At 45.4% G+C, this 12,232-nt stretch overlaps 1 long non-coding RNA gene and 1 other non-coding gene across 2 annotated transcripts; both read left to right on the top strand.

Annotated features, from left to right (window-relative positions):
* Positions 1-8,911: 8,911 nt before the first annotated feature.
* On the top strand, positions 8,912-8,983 carry trnae-uuc (transfer RNA glutamic acid (anticodon UUC)). The gene has a single exon. It is a non-coding gene; the product is annotated as a tRNA-Glu (tRNA).
* Positions 8,984-9,359: 376 nt separating this feature from the next.
* Positions 9,360-11,572, top strand: LOC140420021 (uncharacterized). Its single transcript, XR_011946142.1, has 2 exons — positions 9,360-10,088; positions 11,170-11,572. It is a non-coding gene; the product is annotated as an uncharacterized lncRNA (long non-coding RNA).
* Positions 11,573-12,232: the final 660 nt, after the last annotated feature.

Genomic DNA, 12,232 nt, shown 5'->3' on the forward strand with positions numbered 1-12,232 from the left:
GAAAGTCCGGATACACAACATCCACTGCTTCACCATTGTCCACTCTGGTCACATCCTCAAAAATTCCAGAAGGTCTGTCAAGCATGATTTCCCTTTAGTGAATCCATCTTGACTTGGACCGATCCTGTCCCACTTTCCAAATGGTTCAGTTATTTCATCCATAGTAATTGACTCCAGTATTCTCTCCACCACTGATGTCAGTCTAGCCGGTCTATGATTCCCCGTTTTCTCCCTCCCTCCCTTTTTTAAAATTGGGCTTACATGACCAACTCCTTTTCTGTGCTAAAAATCGCCGCGAATGTATTTTATTATCACTGAACTGTGTGAATGATACAACAATGTACAATAATCTAGTAGACCATGCCGGAGAACATAACGGTTACTCAGAAACCGCGTTAGGGAACTGGAGCTGGAGCTGGATGAACTTCGGATCATTCGGGAGGCAGAGGTGGTCATAGATAGAAGCTTCAGGGATGTAGTTACTCCGAAGAATAAAGATAAATGGGTGACGGTGAGAGGGGCTGGGAGGAAGCAGTCAGTACAGGGATCCCCTGTGGTCGTTCCCCTTAGTAACAAGTATACCGCATTGGACACTGTTGGGGGGAGGGGGCATACCAGGGGTAAGCCATGGGGTACAGGTCTCTGGCACAGAGTCTGCCCCTGTTGCTCAGAAGGGAAGTGGGGAGAGGAGTAGAGCATTAGTCATTGGAGACTCCATAGTTAGGGGGATAGATAGGAGATTCTGTGGGAACGAGAGAGACTCGCGGTTGGCGTGTTGCCTCCCAGGTGCCAGGGTGCGTGATGTCTCGGATCATGTTTTCGGGATCCTTAAGTGGGAGCAGCCCCAAGTCGTGGTCCACATAGGTACCAACGACATTGGTAGGAAAAGGAATAGGGATGTAAGACAGGAATTCAGGGAGCTAGGGTGGAAACTTAGATCTAGGACAAACAGAGTTATTATCTCTGGGTTGTTACCCGTGCCACGTGATAGCGAGACTAGGAATAGGGAGAGAAAGGAGTTGAACACGTGGCTACAGGGATAGTGCAGGAGGGAGCGTTTCAGAATTCTGGATATTTGGGGCTCATTCTGGGGTTGGTGGGACCTCTACAAACGGGATGGTCTACACCTGGACCAGAGGGGTTCCAATATCCTGGGGGGGAAATTTGCTAATGCTCTTCGGGAGGGTTTAAACTAGTTCAGCAGGGGCTTGGGAACCTGAATTGTAGCTCCAGTATACAGGAGGTTGAGAGTAGTGAGGTCATGAGTAAGGTTTTAAAGTTGCAGGAGTGTACCAGCAGGCAGGAAGGTGGTTTAAAGTGTGTCTTCTTCAATGCCAGGAGCATCCAGAATAAAGTGGGTGAACTTGTGGAATGGGTTGGTACCTGGGACTTCGATGTTGTGGCCATTTCGGAGACATGGACAGAGCAGGGCCAGGAATGGTTTGTTGTTAACTTTGCCTTAATTCAATTGCTCTGTTTTATTACCTTTGCTCCTGAGTCGGCAGGTATCTTTATGATACCGCCACGTGGTTCAAGTCCGAGTAATGATCAATAATCCAACACACCGATTAGTAAGGTTTAAATCATAGCACATTTATTATACACAGTAATCGCTACTCATGCACAAATTCTATGTCTAAGCTACTTCTACAACTAACAGGCCTATACTTAACTTGAAACTGGCCCACCAGGTCAGGGAAACAAATGGCCTTTCATTCGAGTTCTGAGCCTGCGGGATTCGAAGTTGGTACAGATTGGTAGCTAGGAGCGCCTATCTCATAGAGCGCATTGAAGTAAGACTTACAGGTTCGATCTTCACTGCGCCAGTCATGGTCACTGTTGGTTCGTTGTTGCTGGGTGACCCGGGCAGGACGAAGAGCTGAAGAGGAGCTGCTGAAGCGTGAAGCTGGAGAGGACGTGGAGAAGACAGCGACTTGAACTTGGGGCTCAATTCTTATAGTTCCCAGGGGCTTGCCGCCTTTCGGGGCGGACCCTGTACCTGGTCCCAAGTGATTGGACTTTGTCCCAATCGCTTGGTTCGATTTTCTCCAACACTGGAGCGGTTCCCTGATTGATGGGCGGTCTTGAGGTGCTCGTTCACCTCCTTTTGTGTCGGCTTCTGCTGGCGCCGAAGAGTCTGGTTTTGCTTTGTGTGTCTAAGTGTTGCTTATTGTTCCCGGGGATTGCTCATTAGTATGCAGGTGGCTGTTGTTTTGTTATGCTGATGGTTGCAGGTATCGATAGTGTCTGGCCTTTCCAGAGGTAAATACACAGCCAACCTGCAGCTGCTCGTTTTAGTCTTGTTGCCTGATTTTCCCATCGGCCTTTGCCGTTCGCCATTTTGAATCGGGAGTTGGCCATTTTAAGTGGCTACAGGTTGTTGCAGGTGCCGGGGTTTAGATATTCCAGTAAGCGCAGGGAAGGTGGTAAAAGAGGGGGAGGAGTGGCATTGTTAGTCAAGGACAGTATTACGGTGGCAGAAAGGACGTTTGATGAGGACTCGGCTACTGAGGTAGTATGGGCTGAGGTTAGAAACAGGAAAGGAGAGGTCACCCTGTTAGGGGTTTTCTGTAGCCTCCGAAAAGTTCCAGAGATGTAGAGGAAAGGATTGCAAAGATGATTCTGGATAGGAGCGAAAGCAACAGGGTAGTTGTTATGGGGGACTTTAACTTTCCAAATATTGACTGGAAACTCTATAGTTCGAGTACTTTAGATGGGTCCGTTTTTGTCCAATGTGTGCAGGAGGGTTTCCTGACACAGTATGTAGATAGGCCAATGAGAGGCGAGGCCATATTGGATTTGGTACTGGGTAATGAACCAGGACAGGTGTTAGATTTGGAGGTAGGTGAGCGCTTTGGTGATAATGACCACAATTCGATTACGTTTACTTTAGTGATGGAAAGGGAAAGGTATATACCGCAGGGCAAGAGTTATATCTGGGGGAAAGGCAATTATGATGCGATGAGGCAAGACTTAGGATGCATTGGATGGAGAGGAAAACTGCAGGGCATCGGCACAATGGAAATGTGGAGCTTGTTCAAGGAACAGCTACTGCGTGTCCTTGATAAGTATGTACCTGTCAGGCAGGGAGGAAGTGGTCGAGCAAGGGAACCGTGGTTTACTAAAGCAGTCGAAACATTTGTCAAGAGGAAGAAGGAGGCTTATGTAAAGATGAGACATGAAGGTTCAGTTAGGGCGCTCGAGAGTTACAAGTTAGCTAGGAAGGACCTAAAGAGAGAGCTAAGAAGAGCCAGGAGGGGACATGAGAAGTCTTTGGCAGGTAGGATCAAGGATAATCCTAAAGCTTTCTATAGATATGTCAGGAATAAACGAATGACTAGGGTAAGAGTAGGGCCAGTCAAGGACAGTAGTGGGAAGTTGTGCTTGGAGTCCGAGGAGATAGGAGAGGTGCTAAATGAATATTTTTTGTCAGTCTTCACACAGGAAAAAGACAATGTTGTCGAGGAGAATACTGAGATTCAGGCTTCTAGACTAGAAGGGCTTGAGGTTCATAAGGAGGAGGTGTTAGTAATTCTGGAAAGTGTGAAAATAGATAAGTCCCCTGGGCCGGATGGGAGTTATCCTAGGATTCTCTGGGAAGCTAGGTAGGGGATTGCTGAGCCTTTGGCTTTGATCTTTAAGTCATCTTTGTCTACATGAATAGTGCCAGAAGACTGGAGGATAGCAAATGTTGTTCCCTTGTTCAAGAAGGGGAGTAGAGACAACTCCGGTAACTATAGAGCCTTACTTCTGTTGTGGGCAAAATCTTGGAAAGGTTTATAAGAGATAGGATGTATAATCATCTGGAAAGGAATAATTTGATTAGAGGTAGTCAACACGGTTTTGTGAAGGGTAGGTCTTGCTTCACAAACTTTATTGAGTTCTTTGAGAAGGTGACCAAACATGTGGATGAGGGTAAAGCAGTTGATGTGGTGTATATGGATTTCAGTAAAGCGTTTGATAAGGTTCCCCACGGTAGGCTACTGCAGAAAACACGGAGGCATGGGATTCAGGGTGATTTAGCAGTTTGGATCAGAAATTGGCTAGCTGGAAGAAGACAAAGGATGGTGGTTGATGGGAAATGTTCGGACTGGAGTCCAGTTACTAGTGGTGGCCACAAGGATCTGTTTTGGGGCCACTGCTGTTTGTCATTTTTATAAATGACCTGGAGGAGGGTGTAGAAGGATGGGTGAGTAAATTTGCAGATGAGACTAAAGTCGGTGGAGTTGTGGACGGTGCGGACAGATGTTACAAGTTACAGAGGGACATAGATAAGCTGCAGCACTGGGCTGAGAGGTGGCAAATGGAGTTTAATGCAGAAAAGTGTGAGGTGATTCATTTTGGAAGGAATAACAGGAAGACAGAGTACTGGGCTAATGGTAAGATTCTTGGCAGTGTGGATGAGCAGAGAGATCTCGGTGTCCATGTACATAGATCCCTGAAAGTTGCCACCCAGGCTGAGAGGGTTGTTAATAAGGCGTACGGTGTGTTAGCTTTTATTGTTAGAGGGATTGAGGTTCGGAGCCTTGAGGTCATGTTGCAGCTGTACAAAACTGGTGCGGCCCTATTTGGAGTATTGCGTGCAATTCTGGTCGCCGCATTATAGGAAGGATGTGGAAGCATTGGAAAGGGTGCAGAGGAGATTTACTAGAATGTTGCCTGGTATGGAGGGAAGATCTTATGAGGAAAGGCTGAGGGACTTGAGGCTGTTTTCGTTAGAGAGAAGAAGGTTAAGAGGTGACTTAATTGAGGCATACAAGATTATCAGAGGATTGGATAGGGTGGACAGTGAGAGCCTTCTTCCTCGGATGTTGATGTCTAGCACGAGGGGACAGAGCTTTAAATTGAGGGGAGATAGATGTAAGACAGATGTCAGAGGTAGGTTCTTTACTCAGAGAGTAGTAAGGGCGTGGAATGCCCTGCCGCCAACACTAAGGGCTTTCAAATGGTCATTGGATAGACATATGGACGATAAGGGATTAGTGTAGATGGGCTTTAGAGTGGTTTCACAGGTCGGTGCAACATCGAGGGCCGAAGGGCCTGTACTGCGCTGTAATGTTCTATGTTCTATCACCCCGTTCGTAAACTCGTCAATCACATTGTTTGATAAAATTCTCAAGCTGAGAGCAGCGAAGGGACAATTATTGATTTAAGAATTTGAGTAGTGATGTTGGCTGAACCCACTGTTAACTCTGAGACCTTCTCCTCATAGCTGCCTGAGCCTTTTGGTGTCAACCTGAGCCAGAAGAACTGACAGATGATAAAGGGCCATTTGGAGCAAGATGCCCGCAATGACCATAAGACCATAAGACATGGGAGCAGAATTAGGCCACTCGGCCCATCGGGTCTGCTCCGCCATTCAAGCATGGCTGATATTTTTCTCATCCCCATTCTCCTGCCTTCGCCCCATAACTCCTGAACCCCCTATTGATCAAAAATCTATCTGTCTCTGTCTTAAAGACCAGAGGACACCATCTCAGGCTAAATGGATGATCCTTTAAAACAGAGATGAGGAAGAATTTCTTCAGCCAGAGGGTGGTGAATCTGTGGAACTCTTTGTCGCAGAAGGCTGTGGAGGCCAAATCACTGAGTGTCTTTAAGACAGAGATAGATAGGTTCTTGATTAATTAAAAAAAAAAAAATTAGAGTAGTCAATTCATTGTTTACAATTAAGCGGCAATTTAGCTTGTCCAATCCACCTACCCTGCACATCTTTGGGTTGTGGAGGTGAAACCCGCACAAACACGGGGAGAATGTGCAAACTCCACATGGACAGTGACCCAGAGCTGGGATCGAATCTGGGACCTCGGCGCTATGAGGCCTAACCACTGCGCCACCGTGCTGCCCAGCATCCTGATTAATAAGGGTATCAAGGGTTATGGGGAGAAGGCAGGAGAATGGGGATGAGAAAAATATTAGCCATGATTGAATGGCGGAGTAGACTCGATGGGCCGAGTGGCCTATTTCAGCTCCTATATCTTATGGTCTTATTAGTGCAGCTGCTGCCAGACTTTACAGATGTTCTGACACAGCTGCAACTTAAAATAGACAGAGAGACAGAATGCTCCCAATTCCATCCCTTCATTAACTATAACAGAATAATAACGTTGGGTTGGAATGAAGGAAACGGGACGTGTGCGCGGCTTCAAGCCGATAATGCCGAGTTAGTGGTTTAATGGATGATTGACCAGAGCCCTAATGGGAAACATGGTCAGGTTCTCCCCGTGATTATTTACTCAGTGCCAATGATGAGATGGTATCACAGCCCCTTTTGCTACCAATATCTCTGAAACTGTGCACCCAGCTTCATTCAAACATCTGTATATTAATTAGGAGCATTTCCAGCTACGTCCAGTTGGTTTCAATGTGGGAAGTTCAAGTTCAGCACCGTTACATTCATAGAAACATAGAAAAAATGGGAGCAGGAGGAGGAGGCCTTTCTTCCCTTCAAGCCCACTCCGCCATTCAGTGTGATCATGGTTCATCATCCAACTCAGGAGCCTAATCCCTCCTGCCCCCATATCTCCTTTGGTCCCTTCGCCCAAAGTGTTATATATAACTGCTCCTCGAAGCCATACAATGTTTTGGACTCAATTGCGGTAACAAATTCCACAGGCTTACCATCTTTGTGTGAAGAAATTTCTCCTCATCTCTGTCCTAAATCGTTAACCTCGTAACCTCATACCCCTGGTTCTGGACAACCACCATTAGGAACATCTTTCCTGCATCTACCCTGTCCAGTCCTGTTAGAATTTTATAGGTTTCTATGCAATCCCCCCTTATTCTTCTGAACTCCAATGAATAAAATCCTAACCGATTCAATCTCTCCTCATACTTCAGTCCTGCCTTCCCAGGAATTAGCCTGGTAAACCTTCGCTGCACTTCCTCTATAACAAGAACATCCTTCCTCAGATAAGGAGATCAAAGCTGCAGACAATATTCTAGGTGTTGCCTACCAAGGCCCTGTATAATTGCAGCAAAACATCCCTGCTCCAGTACTCGATTCCTCTCGCTCTGAAGACCAGCATGCCATTTGGCTTCTTTACCGCCTGCTGTACCTGCATGCTTACCTTCAGTGACTGGTGTATGAGGACACCCAGGTCTCATTGCACATTCCCCTCTTCTAATTTATGGCCATTCAGATAATAAACTGCCATCTTGTTTTACAACCAAAGTGGATAACCTCGCAGATATCCCAATTATACTGCACCTGCCATTCATTTACCCACTCACTCAACTTGTACAATTCACACTATAGGATCTCTGCATTCTCCTCACAGCTCACCCTCCCACTCAACTTGGTGTCATCTGCAAATTTGGAAATATTACATTTTGTTCCTTCATCTAAATCATCAATATATATTGTGAATACTCGCCCAGATCAGAAAGGTTACACTGAGCCCAGTTCTACACGACAGCTTTCATAATAGACAGTCCCAAGTTATTGCGATTACATTCAGTGTTGAGAGGTTCAGTTACAGACGGACACATTGAGGAAGGTCACGTATAAATAACCGACATAGGCGGTCCAGTTCACCTGGTTACTTTCACTTTAGTGCCCATCGCAGATTCAATGAAGTGTTACTGCACAGAAGGAGGTCATTTGATCCATGGTGTCTGAACCGGCTCTCCAAATGAGAATCATGATTTAGGGCCATTCCCCTGCCTTTTAACCGCCCCCTACACATTGTTGTACATTCCCGCAGAAACGTGGCAGCCTCCACTGTGTCTGAGCTAATTCCACATCAGAAAGAAAGTCCTGAACATGTCCAGTTAATTGTGGTTAACTTGAGCTCGGGAGGAAAGTTCAGCAAGTCTCCGATCCATGTTCAGAAATCAGGTTAGTCCAGAGCCCTGGGGGGGGGGGGGGGGGGGGGGGGGGAGTCTCCGATCCATGTTCAGAAATCAGGTTAGTCCAGAGCCCTGGGGGGGGGGGGGGGGGGGGACATCAGTGTGAGCGGATCCAATTCAGTGATAAGAAATCAGTGTGTCGATATCTATTTCAGTTTTATTAACGCGCACCGCGCTCATTATAGCAACAGGTAACGGAGAAGAGGAAGCTTTTTTCCTCTATAATTTACAGTTTGGCAATCTGCGGAGTGGGGGAGATTACACCCCCAAATATTAAATTGCTGTTTGGAATAACCTCTGGTTGCCTTCCTGAAGGTCTGAGCACATAATTTCCCTGAAGAAAAGCCGCTTTTTATGGGGTTTACTAGTCGTTGCCATCGGCCAGATTAAATTACTTTGCTGAAGCCGGGTAGACACAGAGTTCTGCTGGCAGCGGGTAAATGGAGAGTTCGGGTAAAATCCTGCTGCTTGTCCCTCTCTCACCCACTGTGGAGCCAGGCAGAAATAATCTCATTCAAAACTTGTGGAAGTGTCACAAGGCTGTGAGATGACGTGTTCTGTTAATGTTGCCTCATAATTACAGATGAGTCCGTTTTAATGTTCCTGCCAAGTGTGAAACAAGGGAGTTTGTATATGTTCAGCAAACGTGATAGTTTCACTTCAGAAAAAGATCAACAAAAATTGGAAACTATTCTAATTTTGATCAAAACTTAATTGCGAAAAAGATTAACTATCAATGTTTTCAAAAATTGAAGTGTGTTATTTCCAATTACTGATGAATGTACGCCGGATGTTGCGTTGTAAGTTTCACAGGGGCCACAGTGATAAGGTTGGTGGGTTTAGGAAATTGGAAGTTACACATGAGCAGCTTTTGGGACTATTTCACCTCACTGTCGATTTCATGTTACAGCGAACAACAATCGGTGTTGTGATTGGCTGAAGATGTCAATTGTGTTCATTTTAAACATGTAATTTTGTTTACTTCTAATGAAAACTCGGAAATCAAAATAAAAGGTGAGTGATGTACTGTCAACCCGGGTTAAAACTTTCCTTGTCAGTTTCCCTGGTGTTCTAGTGGTTAGGATTCGGCGCTTTCACCGCCGCGGCCCGGGTTCGATTCCCGGTCAGGGAATGATGAATTATTGTTGTCCACCAAAACCTTCAATGAAGCTGAATCGCAGTTTCATAGAAAAGGGGCGAAATTCTCCGGAAACGGCGCGATGTCCGCCGACTGGTGCCCAAAACGGCACAAATCAGATGGGCATCGCGCCGCCCCAAAGGTGCGGAATGCTCCGCATCTTGGGGGGCCGAGCCCCAATATTGAGGGGCTAGGCCCGCGCCGGAGGAATTTCCGCCCCGCCAGCTGGCGGAAAAGGCCTTGGTGTCCCGCCAGCTGGCGCGAAATGACATCTCCGGGCGGCGCATGCTTGGGAGCGTCAGCTGACAGTTTCCCGCGCATGCGCAGTGGAGGGAGTCTCTTCCACCTCCGCCATGGTGGAGACCGTGGCGGAGGCGGAAGGGAAAGAGTGCCCCCATGGCACAGGCCCGCAGTTTCACAGAAAAGAGCTATGCCAGAATCAGTTCAGTGGCATTTGTCGTTTCACATCAGAGCTGAAAAAGTCACAAGTGCAGCAGGTGGAGAACAAATACAGAGGCAGGAAGAAACGGACAGTGATTGGCTACAAATGGGAGAGATGTTGATGCAAGTGAAAATATGGGTGGTATTGGGCCAGATTTTATTGCTCACAGACACAAATATCTCCAAAGTCTGGGTGCAAATCTCCAACGTGATGACAAGACTTCTAACTGAAAGTGTTCAGTCCATTGAGGTCACAGGATCTGAATACAGCTAAAGAAGCTCAAAGGAAGCGCCACTCACTGAGGGATTGTGTCAATGCTGCTTGGAGGTTAAGTGAGCGGGGTATAATCTACCTGCATGTTTCTGAGCCTGTGCTCGGTGTATTGGGAGGTTTGCTCCTGGTTGGAGTGTCCCTGATATGGGCAGTAACCCGCTGATTGAAGCTGCAGTCCCCGCGTTCTGCTGGCAGCGGGTGAATGGAGAGTTGGGGTAAAATCCTGCTGCTTGTCCCTCTCCCACCCACTGTGGAGCCGGGGAAGAAAGGATCTCATTCAAAACTTGTGGAAGTGTAAATATCCCATGGCTGTGAGATGACGTGTTCTGTTCATGTTTAACAACAAATCTGAACCAGGAAACTTTGCCTCATAATTACAGATGAGTAAGTTTTAATGTTTCTGCACGGTATGAAACAGGGGAGTTTGTGCATGTTCAGCAAACGTGATAGTTTTACTTGAGAAAAAGATCAACAAAATTTTAGAAACTATTCAAATTTTGATCAAAACCTAATTGCGAAAAAGATTAACTATCAATGTTTTGGAATTTGAAATGTGATATTTTGAATTACTGATGAATGTCCGCCGGATGTCGTGTTGCAAGTTTCACAGGAACCACAGTCAGTGGCGGACCTACATTTTTGGGGCCCTGAAGCTTGAACTGTTATGGGGGCAACCAGCAACGAGGTCAGGGTAACCACTGTTATCTCCTTCAATGGGGTTGTTCCTCGACAGATCACCACAATTTCTTAAAATTTTAACCACTATATCTCAGATTTTGATTAAAATTGCTATACTGGATTATCTCACATGTCAAAGTCACTGGTGTGAATAAAAAATTCCTATGCTTATAGTTTTCGAGTTATGGTGGGATGAAAATTAGGGAAATGTTATATACATGCATGATGCATCTTAGAATGATGAAATAAAACATAGAAAAGACCACGGTCAATATAATCTTTTATTTTAGACACCTATGAGAATACATACTACATGAAGCACATTTTACAAAATACTCTTTTTTCTGTTTTTTCTAGCAACATATTTACGTACAGCTTTGTCATATGAGGGCTTCCTTGCAATGTTATTTTCTAGAGACAATATGCATAAAGAATTTAAGCGCTCTTCAGTCATGGTAGACCAAAATTTGTTCTTTATAAATGATAGCTTTGAAAAATTCCATTCTGCTTCATAGCTCGTGATCTGCTTCATAGCTCATGATAGGCATTGTAAAGTACAGCTTAAGCACAGTAGTAATATTGAGGAACACTTCAATGAGGTGTTGCTCACAAATAAGCTGAAGAACTTGTGCACATTGCAGTTTAGATGGCGTGTTTGCTTCTGTGTGCTGGGATTTCCTAAGGTGCAAATATTCTTTGAACTGATAACACTTGTTTACTAATTTGTGGTCAATATCATCTTTGTAATACGACATTATAAGTTTAATACTGTCCTCATCAATTTCAGAATCGTTCACCATTCTGAGAGGAACTCTAACCTTTTCGCAATCTGCTCATATGGGTCAATCCTCTTGCGTAACTGGATTATCAAGCAGCCATAGAGTTGATATAGAACTTCTATCCTAAATTTGTAAGCTCCTCTCAAAGAAGCAATACCACTTGTTCCATCTCAAAATTTCCTTGTAACAATGCGTTTGGAAGAATCAGAATAACTTGTGTGATATCTTCACACTAACCTTTTGCTTCTGATTCATAGTGTGCAATCCTATCGGCTGAATTTTCTCTGAGTTCTTTAACAAACGAAAGTAAAGATGATAGCAGAAGATAACCTTCAAATACATGTCTATAATGAACATTGGTGCTGTGAGACCTGTGCCACTGACTCTACAATAAACACTGGTACAGTGAGACCTGTATCTCTGACTCTATAATGAACATTGGTACAGTGACACCTGTCTGTATAATGTTTCACCGGATACATTGTGGTTTGCTCTCACGCACAGGACTGCAAAGGGGTTTTTTCTTTTGTCTGTTTATCATTGATTGTCAAGTGCAGCAATCATAACATGTTACGGCAAACCTGAAAACTCATGAAACAAAAGCAGAGGCTGCATGGGCTACCGTACACACTCACAACATCCCAAGTGCCGGAGAGCAAAATGAAATATGTGCATTCAAAAACATATCTCGGCATATTGGAGCTGACAGCACAGGACCAGGGTGTCAGCACAGCACATCGCACTTGTGTACGAATTAGACAGCAACAGAGAGTTCTGCTGGTAAAAACTGAGATGAAGTCTGGGAGAGTGAAATAGCAAACCGGCAAAGGGGGGCATCTGAATTCACACCGTGAGTTCCCAGGCTGAGTGAGCTTTGCGTTTCAAAGAAGGCAGAGAAAGGGCCTTGGGACAGAATGTATCAACACTATGGCTGAAGACAAAACTAGCAAAGCAGGGCGCCAGTGTTTGTGCTGAGGTTTGGAGCCAGCTCTTTCTCATTCCTCCGATACACAGCTGCAAAATATGTGACCCGAGTGAAACTGACCAAGTGAAGAGTGCATGAAGGGAGAG

This window comes from Scyliorhinus torazame, chromosome 5 (assembly GCF_047496885.1).
Source record: "Scyliorhinus torazame isolate Kashiwa2021f chromosome 5, sScyTor2.1, whole genome shotgun sequence".
In the NCBI taxonomy this organism is placed as follows: Eukaryota; Metazoa; Chordata; class Chondrichthyes; order Carcharhiniformes; family Scyliorhinidae; genus Scyliorhinus; species Scyliorhinus torazame.